Below are 26,017 nucleotides of genomic sequence, written 5' to 3' on the forward strand. Positions count from 1 at the left end.
GTGAGTCCCTGCCGCCGCTGCATTTCTATTATTCATGTGTATGTTCATCGTTAGTTTTCTTCATAAGGGTATAGAAATATATATATATATATATATATATATACACGTATATAGATAAGTAAAGTTTTAACTTGGGTACTTAATATTATATATATATATATAAGGTAGTTTTAACCTAAAGTTTTCGGGTGAGAATTTTTTTTCTTTTTTTTGGGTTTATATTTAAATGGGATTTTGCTTTAAGTTTCAATAAATATTAAAAATTATTTTGATAATATTGTTGGTTAAAGGAAGTAACCCTATTTTTCTTAAGAGATGAGTTTTTCATGACTTATTTTATGGAAATTTTAGTAACCAATGTATTCTTTTAATTTATAAAATATTGTTGGTATTTTAGATATTTTGAATATTAATTTTTATTGAGTTCTATAATTATCATAATACTTATTTGATAAATTTTCTTCTTCGGTACGAATTCAATTAAGTGGATATTGATGATATTAGAAAATGATGGTATTTTTAAGGTTATGAGGATTTTTAGGTATTGAATTATTAAAATAGGTTATTTTAGAAGCTTAGGAATAAATATCGAAATGTGTGATTAATTGGAAATTTACGAGAATTACGTGATTATTTTATAGGTGATGATTAATTATTGTTCGACATTTTGAGGAAAATTTCGAAAAAGTTATGAAGTTCAGGTAAGCGGGGTTCCTATACTAGACTTTGCATTAAAATAAAATGAACTGAGGTCCTTTTTGAAAAATTTGCATGTTTTGTTATGAAAAGAAATCTGAAACGACTTCAGTTATTTGTTCTACACTACTCATGAGATTTTGTTTAAGAATAAAGTATTTTCTGTCATGATTGGTGTAGACATGAGCTTATTTTTGACATTTTGTTTCTGAACTTTGAAAAATAGAGTGAATATGAAATTTGGACATAAATTATGTTGTGATATGATTTTGTTCTGTTTTGAAGATTTTCTATACTCTGATGTGATTTCTGAAAACCTCTGGCATAACATTCTGTTTCTGTTTCTGTTACGTTCTGACCTTACTACAGGTGTAAAACTGTGGCCTCTGTTCGGGCTGGTACCAACTTTTCTATTTCTGGTGCACCCACTTTGGAAACAAAGTGGTTTTCTGCATGGTCTTTCCTATGTGCACACTCGGGGCTTCGAAAATGAATAAGGGGAAGATTCACATTATGTTTCTACTCGGTTAGCTACCAGGGTTTGCACAACCCTACCACGGGAGTTAAACATGTTATTTGTTCTGAAATGATAAGATAAGATGTGATGTTTCAGTTTATGCTATGCCAAAGGGATTTTGATTATGAATATTTTTGAACTTTCACTCTGATATTTTTTATAACATGTTCTGACGCTACAGTTTGAAAACATTATTCTGATTTTTCATTCTGAAAGAAAATATTTTTGTTCTGCATTTTGAGCTCTGTAAATGCTCATGTTTACACACTAGTATATGTCATCTTCTTACTAAGTTGTTGATAACTCACCCATTATCTCCATATATTTTTCAGATAATTTTGATGGTTCAGCTGGAGAACAAGAGTAGGAAGTTTTAGTAAGGTGTGATGATCGAAGTGGAATAAGTGTATGAGGATACAAGTGCTTATTTGAGAGTTGTAGTTAATAAACTGATTTTATTTTTCGGGTATTTTGATTTGATGAATTAAGGATAATTTCAAGTTTTTGGAGGATTTCTAATATATGTTGTTGAGAATTTCTTTTTTTGTCCCTATGGAGGAACTTAGATTTTTGGATTGATTAAATAGATTAATATTTTATGGGATTTTCTGAATTTTATAATTGTGTTATTTAAGTTGATTTTAGGTATTAAGAGCTAACTTTCCAGACTTTCGGGATCGGGGCGTTACATCTATAATCTAACCATAAGCCTTTGACTGGCTTAGTGGTATGGAGGCTTCCCATTTAATCCATGGGATTGCGATCAGGAAGGATTTTTGTTGATTTATGAAGAGTTGCTATGGCCAGCACCAAGGCATGCATGCATGAAGCACTGCAACGCATCAGGAGGGGCTCCATGCGTGAGGCACTGCGATGCATAGAAAAACAAATTTTAACTTCCCAAGCACGCATGCCGTGATTCGAACTGGTGCCAACCAATTGAAGAGGAACCAAGGCAACCACTGGACTAAGTCCAACTATTGTATCATATGGCAACATACACAATATATAAACCTATTCTGAACAGTTTTCATTGTTCACAACTTTTGGCCATCTATAAATAGACCCAATGGTCTACCATTTTAGTATCTCAGAATTAAATTTCGAATTCTCTCTCTCCCAAAATTTTCACTTCTTCAAAACTTGTTAGAACTTGTTAGAATCTGTTTGTTTTCGAAAGAATAGATTTCTAATTTGTTGATTGAATAGAAAAATCTAAGAGTCTTTCAGGTTTAATTTTGTGTATATATAACACAGTTAGACAAATAGACTTGTTCTGAGGTTCATTGTATCTTTGAGGTAAATTTACTTGTAACTCGTGTGCATACTATTATTGGTGGGGGCAAAGGAAAATTACATTGTAACTCACATTGAAGCAAACTTTCTCTCACTATTTATTGTTTTGTAGCCCCTTTTGCACCAACATACACTCTTGGTTAAATTTAAATTGAACTCAACTTATACAAGGAAAATACACGCTCATGCAACCATAAGTCCACTTAATTAGAAAAGGAAATATACCTGATTAAACCCGTCTCGATTCTATTTAGGTTCATTAAGTCTTGCTTGTTTATAATTGACTTGACAAGTTACCTCAACTTGATTAAATTTCATTAAATATATATAATTTCTCCCTATGTAAGAATATTTATATATATATAGATAATTATGCATGTATATTAAAATTAATAATATAAGTACAATAACCTTTATAATCAAATATGTAGCATGTAAACTAGTTACTTCAAACCTAATAACCTATGCCTATATATTGACTATATCCATAGTTATATGTTAGTTTTTTTTTTGGTTGAATCACAGTTATATGTTAGTTAGTTAAATACTTAAGTGATTAAATTATAGTAACAACTTTTTAATATGTGCCATAGTTAGTAGATAGGATTTAGTAGTTTCATCTACCAATATGTAGGGACCATATCTGAAATGTTTATATATACTATTGCATAATGTTCATAATATCAGTCATACGCTAACACTACAAGAAATTTGATTTGTAGGGACAACAAAAATGTCCTCCCTAAAAGTAGTTATTTGATATGAAATTATATTTCGTTCCAAAAGATGGAAGTGGTTTTTACTCATTCAAACAGACAAATATTTGTTTAAATTCGAGTTTATGGGACAAAATATAGCATCTTAAAAAAGAAAACCTTTTGAACAATATCTATTTCACATTTGAGTTTTGACAAAACTGTTTGAATAATAGTCATGTCAGGAAAGTTACACAATTGTGGCGAGCAGGTTTTAAGACTGTTCGACGGTATGCAATTTTCTATTTGAATGTAGATCCAATCATTCGAACGATTTTCATGGTATGAAGTTATAAATAAATTTGGTAGGGATGGTTGCTATCTCGTTCGAATGTTTATTTTACTTTTGAACGGATTTATAAACCGTTCGAATGCTCATAAGATTCGTTCGAACTATGGTGTAGACAATCGAAATAAATTTAGTTATAGAAATTTATTGAAAGACATTTAGATATTTTAAAAATTAATATTATTTGAGTCTATTAATTATCATTTTCAAAAGAAGAAAAATCTACCTATACAAATTAATTGTTATTTATGGTAAATTAAAATGTATCATATATGCCATCCTAGAAAATTTATATAATTAATTTAAAAATCAATTAACGGTTTTTTGTTATGGTAAATAAGAATTTGAAATTAAAAAAATTTCCGATTAAGGAATGTCATTTTTTATATTGCCAAATGGTAAGTAAAATAAGAAAACTGATTTTTTATAACAAACAAGCTAGCTATATATAACAAATAAAAACAATATAGTAATTAAAGTGAAAACATTCGATACAAAACAAAACTACTATGTAAGATTATCCAGGCGCTCCTACATCACAATAATGTGTCACTCTATCTCTTGCAGTTGAACCACGATGGGCACAGTGATCCTCTCCACAATCCTCTCCATGTCTTCGATCAAAAGTGTGCAATGTTTCTCAAGCAAGGATCGCATCTCCCTTGTACTAGTCCTTGCAGCCTCTGTATCAGGACCGACATCCGTAAAAGCTAGATCACGCTCCATGCTAGTACCTTGTGCCACTGCAACATTAATGTGAGCCTTTTGCAAGTGACCCTCGCTCTTGATAAAAGTGATCTTGTTAAGAGGCCCGACCTATGGTTGCTTTTGCTCTGTCATCAGCACAGTAACCCTTAAACTAACTAGTAGGTTAAAGATCCTCAATGCATAGTGCATACGGTAGACTACCTCCAGTCAAATATCATGACTCAGATTAGATGTAGATGAGGAAGTATAGAGGCAGATCAATCGGCTTTCATCGTGTTATCCGTAACATAAATTGAGCCCATTCAATGCCGAAATTAGTCCTGCGAATCAATATTGTGTGAGACAATCAAATTCAGCATGCAAACAAATGCTCAACAATCAACCTGTTTGATCACCTTGCTGCCATCATATGGAGGAGCCAAATTATCCTGCATCAACAGATGAATCTCATCATGCGTTGGACTGTTGTCTGCTAGAGCCCCATCCTCGATGGCATCTTTTAGAAAGTTGTAATTATGTTATACTGAGTACAGTAGAAAATATGAAGTTGAAACTACCAGGTAGCCTATTTGAACGATAAATAAAACCGTTCGAACAACTATGAGTCCCTGTTTGAATGGTTTAAATTCATTCGAACAAATAAATATTAGTTATAACAGTATCATCATATCGTCAAGAATCATGTATGTGATACCGTTCAAACTAATTTTTATCTGTTTGAACTGAGTCAAATTGATTTAAATGAATATTTGACTCAGTTCTTTATGTTCGAATGTGTGATGCCACATTCAAATTGAGAATATTTATTTTTGACAAAAAACTATTCGAACAACTTTGAAGCCATTTGAACAAGCAAACCCATGAAAATCCATGGCTGAGTCGACTTAGAACTAAACGTAAAAACCAACGATTCATCAAGAATCATTGGTTTTAAGCATACAAATCCACATATAGGCTTCACTCCATCATTTTTATAGCTGAATGCTATGTGTGGCAATCGAAAAACACTATAAATGGGTCAGATTGGATTCGGAATTTGAACCCCATTTTCAAAACACATTTTTTCCTAATTTTAAACCTATAAAGACAAGGATGGTGGGCCATACCTCTTAGATGGCAGCCACTGGTCAATCTACGACAGAGAGAGGTGGAAAACAATGATGGTGGCTTCAAACGGTGTATGTGAAAATTAACCATTCAAATTGAAAACTGGGTCTTATGCCTCGAAACAGTCACGTTCGAACTAGTCTTTTTAAGTTCGAATGATTTATTCCAATTAATTCAGGTGTTCAAACCGAACTTGACCGTTCGAACGAATGTTTCATGTAGCTTTCATAATACGTTATGAACTATCACCATAAGAATGTCAAGGGCCCAGGTACGTTCGAACCTGATGTTATATCGTTCGAACAGGATATATAAATGTTTTATCTATTCGAACAAAACTATCCTGTTCGAACTGTAGATGCATGAAGCTTTTAAAATAAACTTGGACGATTAATTTATGTGGGTACGTTCAAACAGGTGTATACACTGTTCGAATGTGTAACTAATTACATTCGAATGGTAAAGGAGCCAGATATGTTGGAACAGGCATATACTTTGTTTGAACAGTTTATATTCTAATTGAATATATTGTAATTTATAGGATAGTATATTTATAATATAATATAATATAATATAATACTTATAATATACTAGTTATTTATACTAGTTATAATTGTATATATAGTATTATCATAAATAGTAAGGTAAAGTATAGTTATATTATATAATAATAATACTAGTTATATAACATAGTATATTTATATTCGAACTCTAACTACGAATATTATAAATAGTAAGTGGAAATATTCTTTGAGTTATATTTATACTAGTATAGTGTAATTATAGCTAGTATAATATAACTTTATAACCAGTATAAGTTGACTAGTAAAATATCACTAGTATATTAACAATAGTATAATATTACTAGTATAAATATTATATAACTACATTAATATACTTAGTATATAACTATGACTACACTATTTATACTATAGTAGTATAAATATAACTTTACCAAAATCATTTATAATAGAGTCATTCTACCCATTATCCATATACACCACATATTATGAGTTGAATTTTTCTAAAATGAAAACAAATAAAAATAAGTAATAAAATAAAAAATAAAGTGTGGTGTTTGGTGCAGAGATGAGTAGAATTTTTCTAAAATAACATATGTAAACCATAATCCATTCGAACGAGGTTCATCTGGCATTCGAACACATGCGGGAAACTTTCTCGCACATGAGGACATACGTTTTGGATATACTCATAGTCGTTTCAATTATTTATGTTAGAACAATATGTTAACCATTCGAATGGTTTTTGGGATAAAATAAAGCGCTTTTCAAACAAGTAAATGATGTTTGAATTTAAAATTTTTAGAATCGAACAATCTATAAATATATTTGAGCAGAATGCCAAAAATGTTCAAATGGGATATTGAATCACTCGAATGGAATCTTCAATTTAGTGAGGCGAGATCACGTGCAAGGGAAAAACTTTCCTATTTATTTGCCTATATTTAAGGGAATATGCTGAGCAATATTCATTTTTATAGTTCGAACGAATTCATAAAAGCATTCGAACGGATAATGGATGAAATAAAGCGCGCTAAAGCTAGGAATTTGTTGTTCGAACGCGTAAATTAGCATTCAAATGCAAAGTATCCAAATTTAATGCCCTAGTCTTCCAGTCCAGCACTTCACTGAGTGTGGTTTTTTTAGAGTTAAGAGGCATTGGAGAGCTTGGTAGAGAGAGAGATTTAAAGTTGGTTTTTGGGTTGATAGTGTGGGAGAAGTTTAGGTTTGTATTTGTTTTCAAATTTATTGATGTATTTCAAATTATTGTAGGAATTTCTATATTTGATTTATGATTCTCTCATAAATATTTATCTTTTCTTATCTAGGTGTTGGTGATTTAGAGAGATTTATTGAATTGCACAAATTTGAGGTAAAGTTTCTAACATTTGGGGATGGAGTTGGCTCCACTCCGGCTTCAACAAAATGGAGTTGGAGGTGTCGCTGAATCGACTTTGACTTTATGCTCCGACTCCAACTCCGATATTGTACATATATTATAAAAATATGTATTTATATATATATATATCATATATACCAGTATAGTTATATAGTTATATAACTAAAATTTATATAGTTAAATTTAATAATATAATAGTATGAGCTATTTATTATAAAATAATATACTTATACTATAATATAAATAGACTAATGATAGTTTAGTATATATAGACATCATAGTATTACTACCATATATAATCAAGTATAGAAATATATACTCACCGTGGGTCTTACATGGTGAACTAATGATGATAACAGAGCGGATATGGTGGAGATTGTTAGGTGATCTTGTCCTGGAATATTTAGGGAAAGGGATGAAGAAGGGACATCTACTCAATCATCTGACTCTAGCGCAAATTTTAGAATATTGTGGGAGGACACACATTGACAACTATATGAGGGGTGCACTCGTTATAGTAAATTGTCTTTCACATTGAGGTTGCTTCATATTAAGTCTATATGTCATATTATTGTAAAGGTCATTAGCATGTTGCTTAATTTATTCAAATAGGTTCTCCCATTAGATAATGTCTTGGTCCATAATTTTTATGTAGCGAAGCAATTGAAGTGAGGTTTAGGATTCGATTATAATATTATCCACGTATGTAAAAATGACTTTGATTTCTTTTGGTAGCAATATGCAGAATGTGATGAATGTCCAATGTGTCATGAGTTAATATGGACATCTAATAAACATAGTATACCCCAAAAAGTGCTAAAACATTTTCCATTGATTCCTAGACTGCGAAGATTATTTATGTCTCGGTTAACTACGAAAGATATGTATTGGCATCACACAAAATATGTCAAAAATGAAAAGTTACTTTCACATCCAACAAATTCTTTACAATGAACAAAATTTGATGCCGACTACCCATGGTTTGTTGAAGAATCTCGAAAGGTACATCTTGGGTTAGCAACGGATGATTTTAATCAATTTGGCAATATGAGTACTTCTCATAGTACTTGGTCAGTCATATTAACGCTCTATAATCTGTCACATTGGAAGTGCAAGAAGGATCCATACTTAATGATCACTCTACTTATATCAGGGTTGAGATCGCCAGGGAATGAAATAGACGTATATCTTCAACCGCTAATTGCATAGTTGAATGAGTTGTGGGATGCTGGTGTTAGTACATATGATGCGAGCTCATCAAGAGAGTTCAAGATCCATGTTGCAGTGCTATGAACAATAAATGATTTTCTAGCATACAAATACTTGTGTGGGCAGAGCACAAAAGGTAAAATAGTTTGTCCTGTCTGTAATAAAGATACGTAGTCTCAATGGTTGATAAATGACAGAAAATTATGTTTCATAGGATATCGTCGATATTTACCCCATAATCATAGATGACATTCAAATAGAGAGATATTTGATGAAAATGTTGAGTGCAGGTCAACACCATCAGAGTTGTCAGAGCTAGATATTATATCTCAGTTAACGGATGTCTCAAAAAATGGATTTGCTAAGGATGTAAGAGCTTGGAAGTTGAAACGAAAAGCAGTGGAGTCAATTGGACAAAGAAAAAATATTATTTGAGTTGTCATACTGGTCTACTTTGACATTGCGCCATAATCTAGATGTTATGTACATTGAGAAAAATATCTATGAGTATATACTAGGCACTCTGATGTCAATAAAAGGGAAGACCAAAGATACAACTAGCTCTCATAAAGATTTAAAGGAGTTGGGGATAAGGAGGGAGTTGCTTTTGCGAAATAATACGTCATCAACTTATATGCCCATTGGTTGGTATACACTATCAAATGATGAGAGGAAAAAATTCTCTGAGTGATTCATGGCAATCAAATTACCTGATTGGCTATGCCTCAATTATGTCAAGATGTGTGAGAACTCATGATTGGAAGATAACTGATTTTAAAAGTCACGACTATCACGTACTTTTGCAATGTTTGTTGCTAATTGAGGTGCGTGAAAAGTTGACTTGAAATGTCTATGCATCACTAACATAATTAGGTGCATTTTTTAGGGATATTGCAGTAGAATGTTGAAAAGTGATGTTTTAGTAAGGATGGAAGTTGACATTGCCGTTATATTATGCAAGTTGGAAAGTTTGTATCCACCATTATTTTTTAATGTAATGGTTTACATGACTGTGCACCTACCTCATGAGGCTTTAGTTACAGGCCCTGTCTAGTATAGATGGATGTATCCTATTGAATGGTTTCTGAGAAAACTTAAGTGATCTGGGGGGGAATAAGGCACGTCCGGAAGGTTTGATTGCAGAGTCATACATTGATAATGAATGACATATATTTTATTCTATGTATTTCTGTGGGATTGATAGCAGATTCTTGTGACCAGATCAAAATTATGAAGGTGGATATTTGGGAGTTACATCATCATTTTCTGTATTTTCTCAAAGCGTACGTCCCATATGTGCACACGGAGGCTATAACTTATGTGAACAAAAGTTTGATAGAGCCTGATGGTATGTATTGAATAACTATGCAGAGATTGACAAGTACTTAAGTGATCTATGCATATAAAAAGAACTTAAAATCCCAAAAGATAATACAACTAATATGGATTAAGTAATATTTTAACATGTGCAATGAACACATTCATCAACTTCGAAGGGATAGTGTAATTGATGTAGAAAAGAAGTATGAAGAAGAGTTTGCTGCTTGGTTTGAACAATATCATACTCAATATAAATTTCATACCATTTAAATAGATTTGTTCCTATTTAACATTAAAATAATATAAATTATAAAATTTATTAATGTAGGTTGTATCAAGATTTGATGATAATTCAGAAGATATCTCAATTGACTATATGCTTTGGCACATGGTCCATCTAGGCAAGCCATTTCATACTTAGCATGTTTGGTGCTTGAATTTAAATTTCACATGGCTAATAGAGAACGATATAAAAAAAATTTAAAATTGTGGGGTCGTTGACGAAGGAAGCCACGGGAAGGAGAATATTGAATTTTATGGAGTCGTCCAAGATATCATTTGGTTGAGAGTGCGTAATGATGAATATTTTATGAGTATCAATACATCTCGCATATAGTATGAGGAGTTTCATTCTAGCTTGCCAAACAAATCAAGTTTTTTATTTAGATGATCTGGCGTACGGAATCCCATGGCGAGTAGTACATAAGTTTACATCAAGAAATGTATATGATTATATTCCAAAAGTAGATGAATAACTAGAAGAATTTGATGGTCCTACAAATGAAGAAGCATATAATAAAAACGAATCAGGCATCAACTTATTTATTGATCTCAGCCAATATAATATGGTTTCATTGCGTAAACAAGATATTGAACCAGAAGTAATTGAGGGTGGCATGTCAAAATAACATGACTCAACTAAAGTTTCTAGTGAGAATGAGGGCGATTGGTCAAACAAAACAGATAGTGAATGATAGCTATTTATGTATATGTATAGTTTTAAAAATAAGAATATTTTTGTAAATAATATTTTATTGCATTTTTAAACAGCTATTTCTCCCAAACGCAAAGCAACTCATTTGCCATTTTCATCTATTACCGACACCCCAATTGGTTTGACTGCTACGAATGGTGAGCCAACATAACCAGACCTAGAACAAGGTATGTTACATAGAAACTTAAGTTTTTGTGATGATTTAAGTAATAGTATTTTGATATTATATGCTTTAATTACTATATAGTTGTTGCAAGCCACCACTAAGGTTGAGGTGTATGCATAGAGAAAGTGCAGAAAGTGGTAAAAATTAAAGTTGATATTCCTAATGATCACACCGGTAGCTCTAGGGATCTGACAGCTTGGCTTGTTCCTCTGTTGGTACCCTTACCCGCACATATGCACACACGGGTACATCCTCTTGGGTTAAGGTTCCCCAAGATGTGAACACATAAAAAATCGTTGCCGGGTAATAAGTTACTTAGAAAACAGTTTTATTAAATTATTACTTAATTTATAATTAGTTTATATTTGAACTAATCGTTCATAATTATTTCAATGATGATTTTGAACTTATTTTGGCTGGCAATAAAATCGAGTAATGGTTGATAAGCTGATGAACAATGCATTCTGGAGGTACAAAGGTAGATGCCATGCCTACTACCAAAACCCATTCCAAGACATGCCACCGAATGAATGGGAGAAGCTTTGTGATATATTTGAAGATCCTGCATATCAAGTAATTTTGCTTCTATATTTTTTTATGCTATATGTTAGATACATTAAGAAAATATAGTAATAATGTTGTTTTTTTTTTCTTGTAGCAATGGAATACTGTCAACAAAACGATAATCATCATGCGGGTTCTAGACCTTTTCATCGATTGTCAAAAAAATTGGTAACATTATACTAGTCCCAATTAAATATTTAACATATCAACATTTGCAATTGAAGTTATAATATAGATTTCCTTTTGCATGAACAAGATGGTCTTACTGATTATAATCTGACCCAATTGTATGATAAATCATATACAAACTGTGATGGTGTTTGGACCAGTCCCAAAACAGAAGCAAGTTTTGTAAGTTTCATTTTTTATTTGTATTGCCTAATAATATTTTTGTTATTTATACTATCTCTAATGATTTTTCTTTTCTTTTTTTATTTGTAGGAGAAGATGGTTTCACTCCGAAAAAATGTTGCTGCTGCATTTGATGAATCATCTGTGAATGATGTTGAGATCTTTTCTCAGGTTCTTGCACCCACTTCTAGATATTTGAGGAGTTTAGGATGTTGCCTGAAGTTTTCCTTAACATCATCATTTTCTCAAGTCAGATCGAATAACAACTCTTAGGACATAAAGGAAGCAAGGCTCGAGATTGAATAGTTGAGGTCCAAGCAACGAGAGTTGGAGGCCCAATTACATCAGGCAATGAATATGGAGGCACAATTAGAACAAAACATGCAAAGAAGCTGGAAATTTAATCCCAAAAAATGTTTGAATAGATGTAGTTAAGGATGTCTCACCACCATCTTGGAACTTATTTTCTTAAGTTATGTCTTTTGACTTATTTTGACTTGATGCAATATTTGAACAATTGTGATGTTTTAATTATAATATTTAAATGTAGTTTTCTTATTTTAAATTTATTGCTTACTGTATCATGATTACGTTCAAACGTAACATATTCACTTCGAAGTTTGAATGGTAAATTATAAATTATTATCGTTCCAACATGTTTTTGTCGTCATTCAAACAATCGGTCAAAAACTGTTCGAATGAAATTGAGAATTGTCACTCTAATTTGAATAGATTAATAATAGGTTTGAACACTCTGCATGTTTGATCATTGAAACACATAGTATTGTGTTCGAACCAATTTATCATAATCCAAATGAACAATAAACTGTTTGAACAAAGATTATCGGACTAAAAGTCGAGCATATTTTTTAATTTGAACATTTTTCAACAACGTTCGATCATATTCTTTTTGTTCAAACACTAATATAGGTGTTTGAACACAAATAAAAGGTTCGGACACTGGCTTCATTCGAACAACAACTAACAAATTCGCGGTGTTTGAATTAAATTTCCATAATGTTCGAAAAGCTATCTGACTGTTCGAACAGTATTTTGGGACGAAAATGTTTCTTCCTCAATGAGAATTTTCATCGAATAAGTTAGAATGGGTTAGCCAAATTTCATCCCTAAAAGTATTTTTTGAAATGAAAAAAAAAATCATCTCCAAAAACTCTTTGAGATGGACTTTTTGAGATGGATTTTTTCATCGCTAAAAATATTTTGGGATGAAAATGGTATTTTTTTTTAGACGAAAAGTTTCATCCCAAAAAGCCATTCTCAAATTTAAGGTCTACTTACTAGTTATAAATATTTCATCAAATTTAATAAACCTCTTGTGATTTATTTTATTTTTTAATTAAATTTTGTTAAAATAAAAATAGAGAATTGAGTTGAACAATTCAACTTAGCTCTAGCTTGTTTTGTAGGTGAGCTTGAGCTCAAACTAGAGCTGAGAGCTTGGTTGCCAAGCCAAACTTGAGCGAAATCTAATAAAATACTTGAGCTTAAGTTCTATGAGTCAAGCTGAGCTTGATAACTCAAAGATTGAGTCAGCTCAACTCGATTACAACCTTAACTACTCTCTAATTCTTGTAAAACATGAACCCAAATTAGAAATGGCTTCCAAAATGTTCTCTCCAATGTGGGTATTGAAATCCTTTTTGTATTATTATTATTATTATTAGGGGTGAACAATAACAAACGGAACCGATCGTCAACGACCAAAGGCGACTGCCAAAGTTAGGAATCGGGAACCAGTCGGCCAATGGTCCAAATAAAAGGAAACTGACGTTGGTCAATTCAGTTCAAGTTTGAACCATGGTCAATATGATGAACTGATCGATGTAATATATATTTTTATTTTATTCATATATAATACAATGTCATTTAACTTAAATGGCATCGTTTTGTATCTATATGTTAGAAAAACAAAACTGATGAAAACGACGTCATTTGGCTTAATACACCAAATGACGTGATTTTGGTTTAGGATTGAAGCGCTAACCCGAGGGCCCCTCTCTTTCTTTCATTTCTCCTCTTTTGGCTATCCCTTCGGCCTCCATCTAGCTGTCCACATGTGAGACCCAACTCGCCCCCTCGCCCTATTGTCTCTCTCTCTCCCTCTCTCTCTCTCTCTCTCTCTCTCTCTCTCGTCCCATTTCCATCTGGCTGTCCATGGCAAGATTGCTCATGAAGCATGCTCTCAGTAAGTACTCCCAGACCTCTCTAGGTTTTGGGTTTGCTTCCCCGCCACAATATTTATTATGAGATTTAGAAATATATCTTATATTTGAGGTTATTACATGCCTCACTTGAAGTATTATGAACTCACAACCAGATTGTTGTGACTGTGAGTTCGGGTTTGGGGTACATGGTTACTGCGCTAGAGTTAAGATAATGGCTTCAATTTCTTGTCTTTTTGCTTTGAGTTAACATCTATGGTTTCAAGAGTCCCAAAACCAAACTAAATCGGTCCGATCGGTTCGATTTTGATTTTGGACCAAAACTTACCCCTAACTATTATTGTCTTATTAGTGTTTACTTCGTACTCTACCTTCTTGTTTACATCTTAGAGAATTCAGTACGATCCTTATAAACGTACAATATGCCATTAATAATTCATGTTGTCCTATTAAAGACGAAGGTAGCGGTCCATAAATCCTAATGAAGTACCATTTACCCAAGGGCACTAGCAATTTCTAAAAACTAGTTAGTTATCTAAAAATTAATTCGCATTAAGAAAAGTCAAATTTTATCAATTATAATGATCTAAAGTGCTTCTAAGTAGTTGGTCCGATAAGAGTTGAATAACAACCCTTGACTTAGGTCTTGACATCTCAGCAAATACAGTAAACTCACAGTAGACTCCTGCACATGGGATAGAAAGGGGCAAACACTTCAGCTCAGCGTACGTGTTTGTGCGTTGAGTTGTGAGTTCGGGTTTGGGGGTCTCGGTAAGTACTCCCAGACCTCTCTAGGTTTTGGGTTTGCTTCCCCGCCACAATATTTATTATGAGATTTAGAAATATATCTTATATTTGAGGTTATTACATGCCTCACTTGAAGTATTATGAATTCACAACCAGATTGTTGTGACTGTGAGTTCGGGTTTGGGGTACATGGTTATGGTGCTAGGGTTAAGATAATGGCTTCAATTTCTTGTCTTTTTGCTTTGAATTAACATCTATGGTTTCAAGAGTCCCAAACCAACCTAAATCGGTCTGATCGGTTCGATTTTTATTTTGGACCAAAACTTACCCCTAATTATTATTGTCTTATTAGTATTTACTTCGTACTCTACCTTCTTGTTTACATCTTAGAGAATTCAGTAGGATCCTTATAAACGTACAATATGCCATTAATAATTCATGTTGTCCTATTAAAGACGAAGGTAGCGGTCCATAAATCCTAATGAAGTACCATTTACCCAAGGGCACTAGCAATTTCTAAAAACTAGTTAGTTATCTAAACATTAATTCGCATTAAGAAAAGTCAAATTTTATCAATTATAATGATCAAGATCAGAGATAGGTATGATTTTATAGAAGTGCTTCTAAGTAGTTGGTTCGATAAGAGTTGAATAACAGCCCTCGACTTAGGTCTTGACATCTCAGCAAATACAGTAAACTCACAGTAGACTCATGCACATGGGATAGAAAGCGGCAAACACTTTAGCTCAGCGTACGTGTTTGTGCGTTGAGTTGTGAGTTCGGGTTTGGGGGTCTCGGTAAGTACTCCCAGACCTCTCTAGGTTTTGGGTTTGCTTCCCCGCCACAATATTTATTATGAGATTTAGAAATATATCTTATATTTGAGGTTATTACATGCCTCACTTGAAGTATTATGAATTCACAACCAGATTGTTGTGACTGTGAGTTCGGGTTTGGGGTACATGGTTATGGTGCTAGGGTTAAGATAATGGCTTCAATTTCTTGTCTTTTTGCTTTGAATTAACATCTATGGTTTCAAGAGTCCCAAACCAACCTAAATCGGTCCGATCAGTTCGATTTTTATTTTGGACCAAAACTTACCCCTAATTATTATTGTCTTATTGGTGTTTACTTCGTACTCTACCTTCTTGTTTACATCTTAGAGAATTTAGTAGGATCCTTATAAACGTACAATATGCCATTAGTAATTCATGTTGTCCTATTAAAGACGAAGGTAGCGGTCCATAAATCCTAATGAAGTACCATTTAACCAAGGGCACTAGCAATTTCTAAAAACTAGTTAGTTATCTAAAAATTAATTCGCATTAAGAAAAGTCAAATTTTATCAGTTATAATGATCAAGATCATAGATAGGTATGATTTTATAGAAGTGCTTCTAAGCAGTTGGTCGGATAAGAGTTGAATAATAGCCCTCGACTTAGGTCTTGACATCTCAGCAAATACAGTAAACTCACAGTAGACTCATGCACATGGGATAGAAAGGGGAAAACACTTCAGCTCAGCGTACGTGTTTGTGCGTTGAGTTGTGAGTTCGGGTTTGGGGGTCTCGGTAAGTACTCCCAGACCTCTCTAGGTTTTGGGTTTGCTTCCCCGCCACAATATTTATTATGAGATTTAGAAATATATCTTATATTTGAGGTTATTACATGCCTCACTTGAAGTATTATGAATTCACAACCAGATTGTTGTGACTGTGAGTTCGGGTTTGGGGTACATGGTTATGGTGCTAGGGTTAAGATAATGGCTTCAATTTCTTGTCTTTTTGCTTTGAATTAACATCTATGGTTTCAAGAGTCCCAAACCAACCTAAATCGGTCCGATCGGTTCTATTTTTATTTTGGACCAAAACTTACCCCTAATTATTATTGTCTTATTAGTGTTTACTTCGTACTCTACCTTCTTGTTTACATCTTAGAGAATTCAGTAGTATCCTTATAAATGTACAATACGTCATTAATAATTCCTGTTGTCCTATTAAAGACGAAGGTAGCGGTCCATAAATCCTAATGAAGTACCATTTACCCAAGGGCACTAGCAATTTCTAAAAACTAGTTAGTTATCTAAAAATTAATTCGCATTAAGAAAAGTCAAATTTTATCAGTTATAATGATCAAGATCATAGATAAGTATGATTTTATAGAAGTGCTTCTAAGCAGTTGGTCCGATAAGAGTTGAATAACGGCCCTCGACTTAGGTCTTGACATCTCAGCAAATACAGTAAACTCACAGTAGACTCATGCACATGGGATAGAAAGGGGCAAACACTTCAGCTCAGCGTACGTGTTTGTGCGTTGAGTTGTGAGTTCGGGTTTGGGTGTCTCGGTAAGTACTCCCAGACCTCTCAAGGTTTTGGGTTTGCTTCCCCACCACAATATTTATTATGAGATTTAGAAATATATCTTATATTTGAGGTTATTACATGCCTCACTTGAAGTATTATGAATTCACAGCCAGATTGTTGTGACTGTGAGTTCGGGTTTGGGGTACATGGTTATGGTGCTAGGGTTAAGATAATGGCTTCAATTTCTTGTCTTTTTGCTTTGAATTAAAATCTATGGTTTCAAGAGTCCCAAACCAACCTGAATCGGTCCGATCGGTTCGATTTTTATTTTGGACCAAAACTTACCCCTGATTATTATTGTCTTATTAGTGTTTACTTCGTACTCTACCTTCTTGTTTACATCTTAGAGAATTTAGTAGGATCCTTATAAACGTACAATATGCCATTAATAATTCATGTTGTCCTATTAAAGACGAAGGTAGCGGTCCATAAATCCTAATGAAGTACCATTTACCCAAGGGCACTAGCAATTTCTAAAAACTAGTTAGTTATCTAAAAATTAATTCGCATTAAGAAAAGTCAAATTTTATCAGTTATAATGATCAAGATCATAGATAGGTATGATTTTATAGAAGTGCTTCTAAGCAGTTGGTCCGATAAGAGTTGAATAACAGCCCTCGACTTAGGTCTTGACATCTCAGCAAATACAGTAAACTCACAGTAGACTCATGCACATGGGATAGAAAGGGGCAAACACTTCAGCTCAGCGTACGTGTTTGTGCATTGAGTTGTGAGTTCGGGTTTGGGGGTCTCGGTAAGTACTCCCAGACCTCTCTAGGTTTTGGGTTTGCTTCCCCGCCACAATATTTATTATGAGATTTAGAAATATATCTTATATTTGAGGTTATTACATGCCTCACTTGAAGTATTATGAACTCACAACCAGATTGTGACTGTGAGTTCAGGTTTGGGGTACATGGTTATTGCGCTAGGGTTAAGATAATGGCTTCAATTTCTTGTCTTTTTGCTTTGAATTAACATCTATGGTTTCAAGAGTCCCAAAACCAACATAAATCGGTCTGATCGGTTCGATTTTGATTTTGGACCAAAACTTACCCCTAATTATTATTGTCTTATTAGTGTTTACTTTATACTCTACCTTCTTGTTTACATCTTAGAGAATTCAGTAGGATGCTTATAAATGTACAATACGTCATTAATAATTCCTGATGTCCTATTAAAGACGAAGGTAGCGGTCCATAAATCCTAATGAAGTACCATTTACCCAAGGGCACTGGCAATTTCTAAAAACTAGTTAGTTATCTAAAAATTAATTTGCATTAAGAAAAGTCAAATTTTATCAGTTATAATGATCAAGATCATTGGTAGGTATGATTTTATAGAACCGCTTCTAAGTGGTTGGTCCAATAAGAGTTGAATAATAGCCCTCAACTTAGGTCTTGACATCTCTGCAAATACAGTAAACTCACTGTAGACTCATGAGCATGTGATAGAAAGGTGCAAACACTTCAGCTCAGCGTACATGTTTGTTCTTCCTTCAAACTTCGCGACCATGTGCTTCCAATATGCCGAGCAAACCTCCACCGCCAGCATCCACCACCACTAGTCCACCACCATGTCTAGAGGCAACCGCCACTAGTGTCCTCCTTGGCCTATTTGGCCCAGCCCGATTTCTCCCAATTTCAACCTACCAATTCATCGCCCACTACGCAAGTGCAGTTCCACCACCCTTCCCCCGACCATGAGACATCCATCCTTGATGCTCGGCGTGGCTGTGATCGTCATTTTTAGCTCCAAACACCACCAACACTTTCAGCTTGCTTTTGATAGTAAGGGTGTGAATTATTAAAAGTTAAAACCTGGGAAAGTGATTGAGATTTTTTTGGGAAAGAGATTAAGATTTGAATCAAAGTGAGAGAAGAAGAAATTAATATTTAGATCAGAAGAAGTGTCATTGTTCAGAACAAATGGGAAGGGATAGAAAGGCGAGGTGGGAAACTAGAGGGAGGTAACCAGAGGGAGGGGGGTTGCAAAATGGGAAGGGATTTCGGGAAAATGGGGAGACGAAAAACATAGGGAACAAGCAGTTCTAATGCAAGCCATCACACAATTCATTCACTAGACCGCCTACGTGTCACCACTTTATTCATGGGCTGTTATCTCCAACTATAAGCCCGTACGGTCTGCAGGTTTTGTCATGATTTTATACATGCATTGATCGACACTTTTTCATGAAGAAATTATTATTACTAATAATTTATTAGTCTACAAGTCAGCGCTTACTAAAAAACTACACCTCGTTGGAATTGGTTGCGTATTTACCACCTGAAGCTGAGGAAGGGACTCCCTATCAAAAGTCACTGATTATTCCACGGTGAAACTCTCATTATTTCGCAAAATCTAGTTCCATTAAAACTGTTTATAGAAATATCCATTTTTACGACACATTGAGATAACCGCGTGCTTGTATCTTAGAAATTCAAATTGACACTTCATTAGAGTATTATGATTCTAATAGTTAAAATTTTAACTAAATTAGTATTCAACAGTTTTAAAAGTATTTGGATCAATAGTTAAATTTTTAACGATTAGTACTAGAATAGGAACCACATCAGGAGTTCATTCACGGAGGGACGACCTATAGGCTGGACTACAATTCTTTAATACTATGCATGGATATAATGTTAAGTCAGTGTCTATAGAGTGGGTCACCGTAGACGTCAGACTTAGAAGCGTGGTAGAATGTTATAATTATGATAGTTAAAAGTTTAACTAAATTAGTATTCTATAATTCTAGAGCTTTTAAATCAATAGTTGAGTCTTTAATGTAGAGTTGATTATGCTAAGAAGAGACCGACTCCAATGAAGAATTAATAGGTATTTTTAAAATATGAATAAATTGATAAGGTCATCCTGTGATCACAAAAATCATTAAAATTGCTTGTATAAGATCTATTTTTATGACACAACATTCTATGACTAAATAAGATAATCATGTACTCCACATCATTAACTTAGAATCCCACTACAGTTAATGGCTCTGTTACGAAACTTAGGAAAGTTTTTTGGCGGACATCCAAAGAGCTAATCCAATTTCAAGTCTAAAAATCTCCATCGATTCTCTCGCTCTTCTACTCTTTAACACTACAATTTTCCACTATCTCTTTTGAAAATATCCAAATACTCCTGTATCGTAATGGAAATATCTACTAATTTACTCAATAAATTGATTAGTCATCAAGCTAATAATTAAGTAATAACATAGAATAAATAAAGTGCGTAATACCAATTTTGGTTACGAAGAGAAACCATTTGAAGAATTCTTCAAAGGTAAAATCCTACGATGTAGCTAAATCCAGGAAAATCAATCTTATTATTTAAAAATTAATTAAAAGTAATTCACAATTACAAAACCTTTGTAACTTGACTCTCTTACTTGACCAGACAAATGACTAGTTTGTCTTCTACCGCAGTAGCAGCTATAACCACTGGCAATTTTCAACCTATTGACTTTCCTCCTGGAACTTCAGTAGTTGAACTCGATCACTTCAATTCCGACACGGAGTAAGCGTGCACTCAACGAGAAAATTGAAAAACACTAGAAAATTCTTCACACACTCATGCACTTGGATCACTCTCCAATATTTCCAAGTTCTGAAAAATAATGATTAAAAGATTAATCCCCCAACCGAGATCCCCATCATAAATATTCTGATCACTATTTGATCTGCAGTAGGACTCTGCTGACGGATTGAGTCTGTTAAGAATTTGAGGCATGGTAGGAATCTACTGACGAGAGGACTCTGTTGGGAACGAGTTTGCTAACGCGTCTGTTAACACATGACGCTGAGTCTTCCATTCAACTACATAATTATAGACTCCTTGACTTCGAATACATACACTCTTGACTTATCTAAAACATTATCTAATAATTTCTAGATACACTTAAAATGTTTATAGATAAAATCAAAGTGATTTATATTCATCCAACTTACAAAGTATTAAATAATCTTTATCCATCTAGTCACCTAGTCCTAACTAAAATCTTACTTTTACAATCTCCCCCTTTGGCGGATTGGTGACAAAAATCAGTTTGATGAAGGTAGTATGCACCTAAAACAAAAACAACTAGCAGACCAAAATCTCATGAAGAAAATCTTAATCCAGTAATGAGAAGAAATGACATAGAACATTAATTGAAATTAGTCTCAACAAAACCAAAGGTTAGATGTAATCTAATCCTACCAAATCTATGTTCTAGTCATTATTAATAACCATGTTCAGTGAGCAAGAAATCAAGACATTGTTTAGCTAGATTACATCCCAAAATAAGCAAAACAATTTTTGAACTAAAATATCAAACGTAAACTTCAACTTTTGCCTGTTGTTGCTACTCCCCCTCACTTTTTACTCACCTTTCACAAAAAACATTCAACTCCCTTAGTAGTACACCTAAATCTCCCTCTTTTGGTCACAAATCTATCAAGGCTAAAAGATCCTCCTCATCAAAATCAGAAGAATAAATACCAAGCCTATGTGTGATGAGATGAGGACACTAAGAAAGATCTTGATTTGACACTGCAAAAACTCTCTCTAATCTTAACCCAACCATGCATTTTGATAAACCTAATGTATGAGTATGAATGCATGTCAAACAATGAGCAAATGATTAAGACAACTTGGTTGAGACAAAAAACCAAACACTTGGTGGGCACTACTTGAAAATCAAGATGAACAGTGTCGCAAATCACACAAAAACCATCCTCAATACATGAAAATTAGGATATACCCACTACTAGAGCAAATATAGACAACCCAACTTTAAACAAAATCCAATCCAAAACCCAATATACCATGTCAGCACCTCACAATCACACCACAAGAAAATCTCAAAATCAATGCATAACTAAGCCCTAGGTAAGATAAAGGAAGAGTATGTGGTACATACATGTAGGCGAGGAAGTCTGTGTGATTACTAAGCCCCAAAGAACTCGAATACGATAGGATTGAGAAGAGGGGGTTGGGCTAGGGCACACGAAGAGTGAGGCTGCTGTGGGTGTGGGTGAGAGAGAGTATTGGGGGGTTTGGGTCTATCACATGCTATATTACTTAAGTCACTAAGTGACTTCCCTTGCTGTGCACGATTACATATCTTAGGGCTCATTTATTTTCGGAGATAAGATGAGATGAGTTGAGATTAAAGTTAAAAAGTTAAATAAAATATTGTTAGAATATATGTTTTAATATTATTTTTGTTTTAGGATTTGAAAAAGTTGAATTGTTTATTTTATTTTGTATTAGAAGTTGAGAAAGTTGTAATGATTATGTAAGATGAGATGAGAAGAGATGAGATGTTTTCTAAAAATAAACGAGGCCTTAGTGTCCTACTGGGACTTAAGTCATTAAAATAGAGACCCACTCCCAAAATAAACAACCACCAGTTCTAGGCTTATGCACAAGAAGGTAAAATAAACAAAACTTGACATCAACCAAATAACCCAATGAAAAAAAAATATACAAATAAAAGATTAAAACTGATTCACCCAAAAAAAAAAAAAAAACTATTTTCAAAAATTCTTTCCCCTTGTTTGTTTTTCTTTTTTTTTTCAATAATCCTTGAGTCAATAAACATGCCTAAGTGCATCACAAGTTCAAGCATAGTGTCATTCACATAGCCAGAAAATAAAATACACTCTCTTATTTATAACAATCACAAGGGTTGTTCACACGTAATAAATTCATCAACATCAAAATTCATGTAAGTGTGTGAGTGAGAATACATACTTCAAGGAATCATCTATATATATATATTCCATTTCTCTTTTTTTTTTTTTTTAATTTCTTTCTTTCCATAGATACTCCAAGAAATTGTCTCTCACCTTAAAAGTCAAACTGTATGCTAGAGCCTAGATACTTGGAAGAGTATATCTTCCAAAAACAAGTTTACACAACCCTTTGATATGTCCATTTTTATTGCTCATATTTTTCCACAATGATTAGAGCAACAATTTTTTCTATAAGGATTTAAGGAACAGATCTATGTAGTGTGTTTATATTTTTCTGCAATGATTAAACACCAACTTTTTCTATATGGGAACTATTTATGTTCGACAAGGGGAGATCTCTTACTTTTAGTACTAGGTTCAACTAATATTAGTCAATTTAAGGTATAGAGTCCCCCTTTGATGAGCAACTCTTAAACAATTATGGAACATAATAATAAAGAATGTGAACGTAAGTTCTTCACAGTGCATTATAATTTGACCTTCTCAGACAACTCACATACCTTGGTACTTATGGTGTTTATTTGTTGGCTTAACTCTTGGACTTGATTTCCATGTGTCTTTTCCTTTTTCTTTGATTTTCTTCCACCTCCATTTTTTTGCACTTTACTCAAATTAAAGTAATGTGACCTTATACGGCTAGGAATACCACAATGATGACAAGTAGGAATACACTTACCGTCGAACTTACCTCAATTAATCTTCCTTGACATTGATCTTTCATGAAAGGCTCTCGGAATGCTAGATTTTGGCATGGCTTTCTTTGGAGCATCCTCACATTGGCTTCCTTTACAAAGATAATACATTTTGATGAAGTAGCAGCAGATGATGAGGCATGAAGTTCTTTGCTTTGAGAAGTCGTGTACCCCAAATCTGTGTGGTCACAGCTGGATTTTTGAAAGCTCAACATCTCATCTAATTTTTGAGTTGCAGTTTTTTTCTTGTATTCTTGAACTTTTTCCAATTCCTTTTTGAGTACTCATCTTTGAGTGTTCAATCTTGATACTTCAACTTCAGAAATTTTTAATGTCTCGGACAGATTATTCTTTTCATTCTCCATGACTGTGAGCTTGTTGTACATCTGCTTATTTAGTTTTTTCAACTTGACCACCTCTTCACATAAATCATTATAGGTTTCACTCAAACTCAGCTCATGATTAACATCAACAAGAGCTACATCCGAGTCACTGTCATCATATCACTTTCAGATTTTGTTAGCATAATTTCAGGAAAATCATCAACAACAATGGTAAAAGCCATAAAGGAATTTTCACCATCACACGATGAACCAGAATTTTCAGATTTTGAACTATCATTAAGGCCCCGTTTGGTTGTTAAACTCATCTAAGTTCAACTCAGTTCAGTCTAATTTTAAGTTAAGTCTAACATCCAAATACCCAACTTTCAAATTACTAAACTTATCTCAACTCAAAACCTCTTTACATGTGGGAACCACAACCTGTTTCAATTCAACACTTCTTTACACGTGGGACCTACAATCTTTTTCAACTTCTCATAAATACATCTTAACTCATCTTAACATTCAAACACATTTAAACTTATTTTAAGTGGATCCCACAAAACTTAGCTCAACATCCAAACACAGCCTAAGTGTGACATTCAATGTTTTTTCCTTGTTTTTCTTAAGGCAGTCCACTCTAATGTGACCATAGTTGGAGCACTCATAACACTGTACTTTGTTATCTTTCTCAAATTTTTCTTTATTCCATTTTTCTTTATAACTTTTCTTTGCAAGAAATTATTTACCTCATTTTTGCTTTCCACTAGCTTTATTTGTTAAATAAAATTTTTCTAAATTTCCTTACAATAAGATCTATATCCTCATCGTTCAGATTTTCTTCATTAGAAAAATCATCTCAATCTTCTTCCACGAGTTTTAAAGCAATAGACTTACATTTTCTTATTTGAAGAAGAGGTGACTCATATGTTTGTAAGGAGCTGACCAGTTCTTCAACCTTAATAGCATCCAAATCCTTACTTTCTTCGATAGCTGTAACTTCTAAGCAAAATATTTCAAGCAAGGACCTTAAAATCTTTCTTACGACCATTGAATCCTCAACCTTCTTGCAGAGATTAAATCTGGAATTCACAACATCTTTGAGTTTAGCATAGAAATCATGAAAACTTTCATCTTCCAATATCTTAATCTCTTCAAATTTTGAGGTTAGCAACTGTAATTTTGATTTTTTTACAATCCTTGTCCCCTCATGTGTAACCTCCAAAATATCTCATACTTCTTTAGTAATCTCACATATTGAGATTCTTTTAAATTCATCGAGAGATACAACCATGAAAATATCGTTAAGTCATTTACTATTTCAATTGCTTAATTGGAGATCTTATCTCTTGTCCAAGCATCAATAGTTATCTCGGGTTTAGTTCATCCTCATTCAACTGCATACCACACACATTCATCTAAAGACTTGAGGAAAGCCTTCATACGAACTTTCCAATAAGCATAGTTTTTCCTCTCAAAGTATGGCGGGACATTTAATGACGATATGATCTACAGGGAGACACAGATCATACTCGAATAAGTGAACCACACTCTTATACCAATTGAAATTACCCAAAAGCCTTTGTATCGTAACGGAAATATCTATCAATTCACTTAGCAAATTGGTTAGTCGTCAAGCATGCAATTAATTTAATAACTAAGCAATAACATAGAATAAATAAATTGCATAACACTAATTTTGGTTACGAAGGAAAAATCTTTGAAAAACTCCTCAAAGGTAAAACTCTATAGAGTAGTCAAAACCAGAAAAATCAATCTTATTATTTAAAAATCAATTATAAGTAATTCTCAATTACAAAACCTTTGTAACTTGACTCTCTTACTTGATCAGATAAACGACTCGTTTGTCTTCTACCGCAGTAGCAGCTAGAACCTCTGGCAATTTTCAACCTTTTGACCTTCTTTCTGGAACTCCAGTGGTTGAACTCGATCACTTTAACTCCGACACGGAGTAAGCACGCAATCAAAAAGAGAATTGAAAAATACTAGAAAATCTTTCGCAAGAATTTTCTCACACTCATGCACTTGGATCACTCTCTAATATTTCCAA

The sequence above is a fragment of the Juglans microcarpa x Juglans regia genome, chromosome 2D (assembly GCF_004785595.1).
Source record: "Juglans microcarpa x Juglans regia isolate MS1-56 chromosome 2D, Jm3101_v1.0, whole genome shotgun sequence".
Taxonomy (NCBI): Eukaryota; Viridiplantae; Streptophyta; class Magnoliopsida; order Fagales; family Juglandaceae; genus Juglans; species Juglans microcarpa x Juglans regia.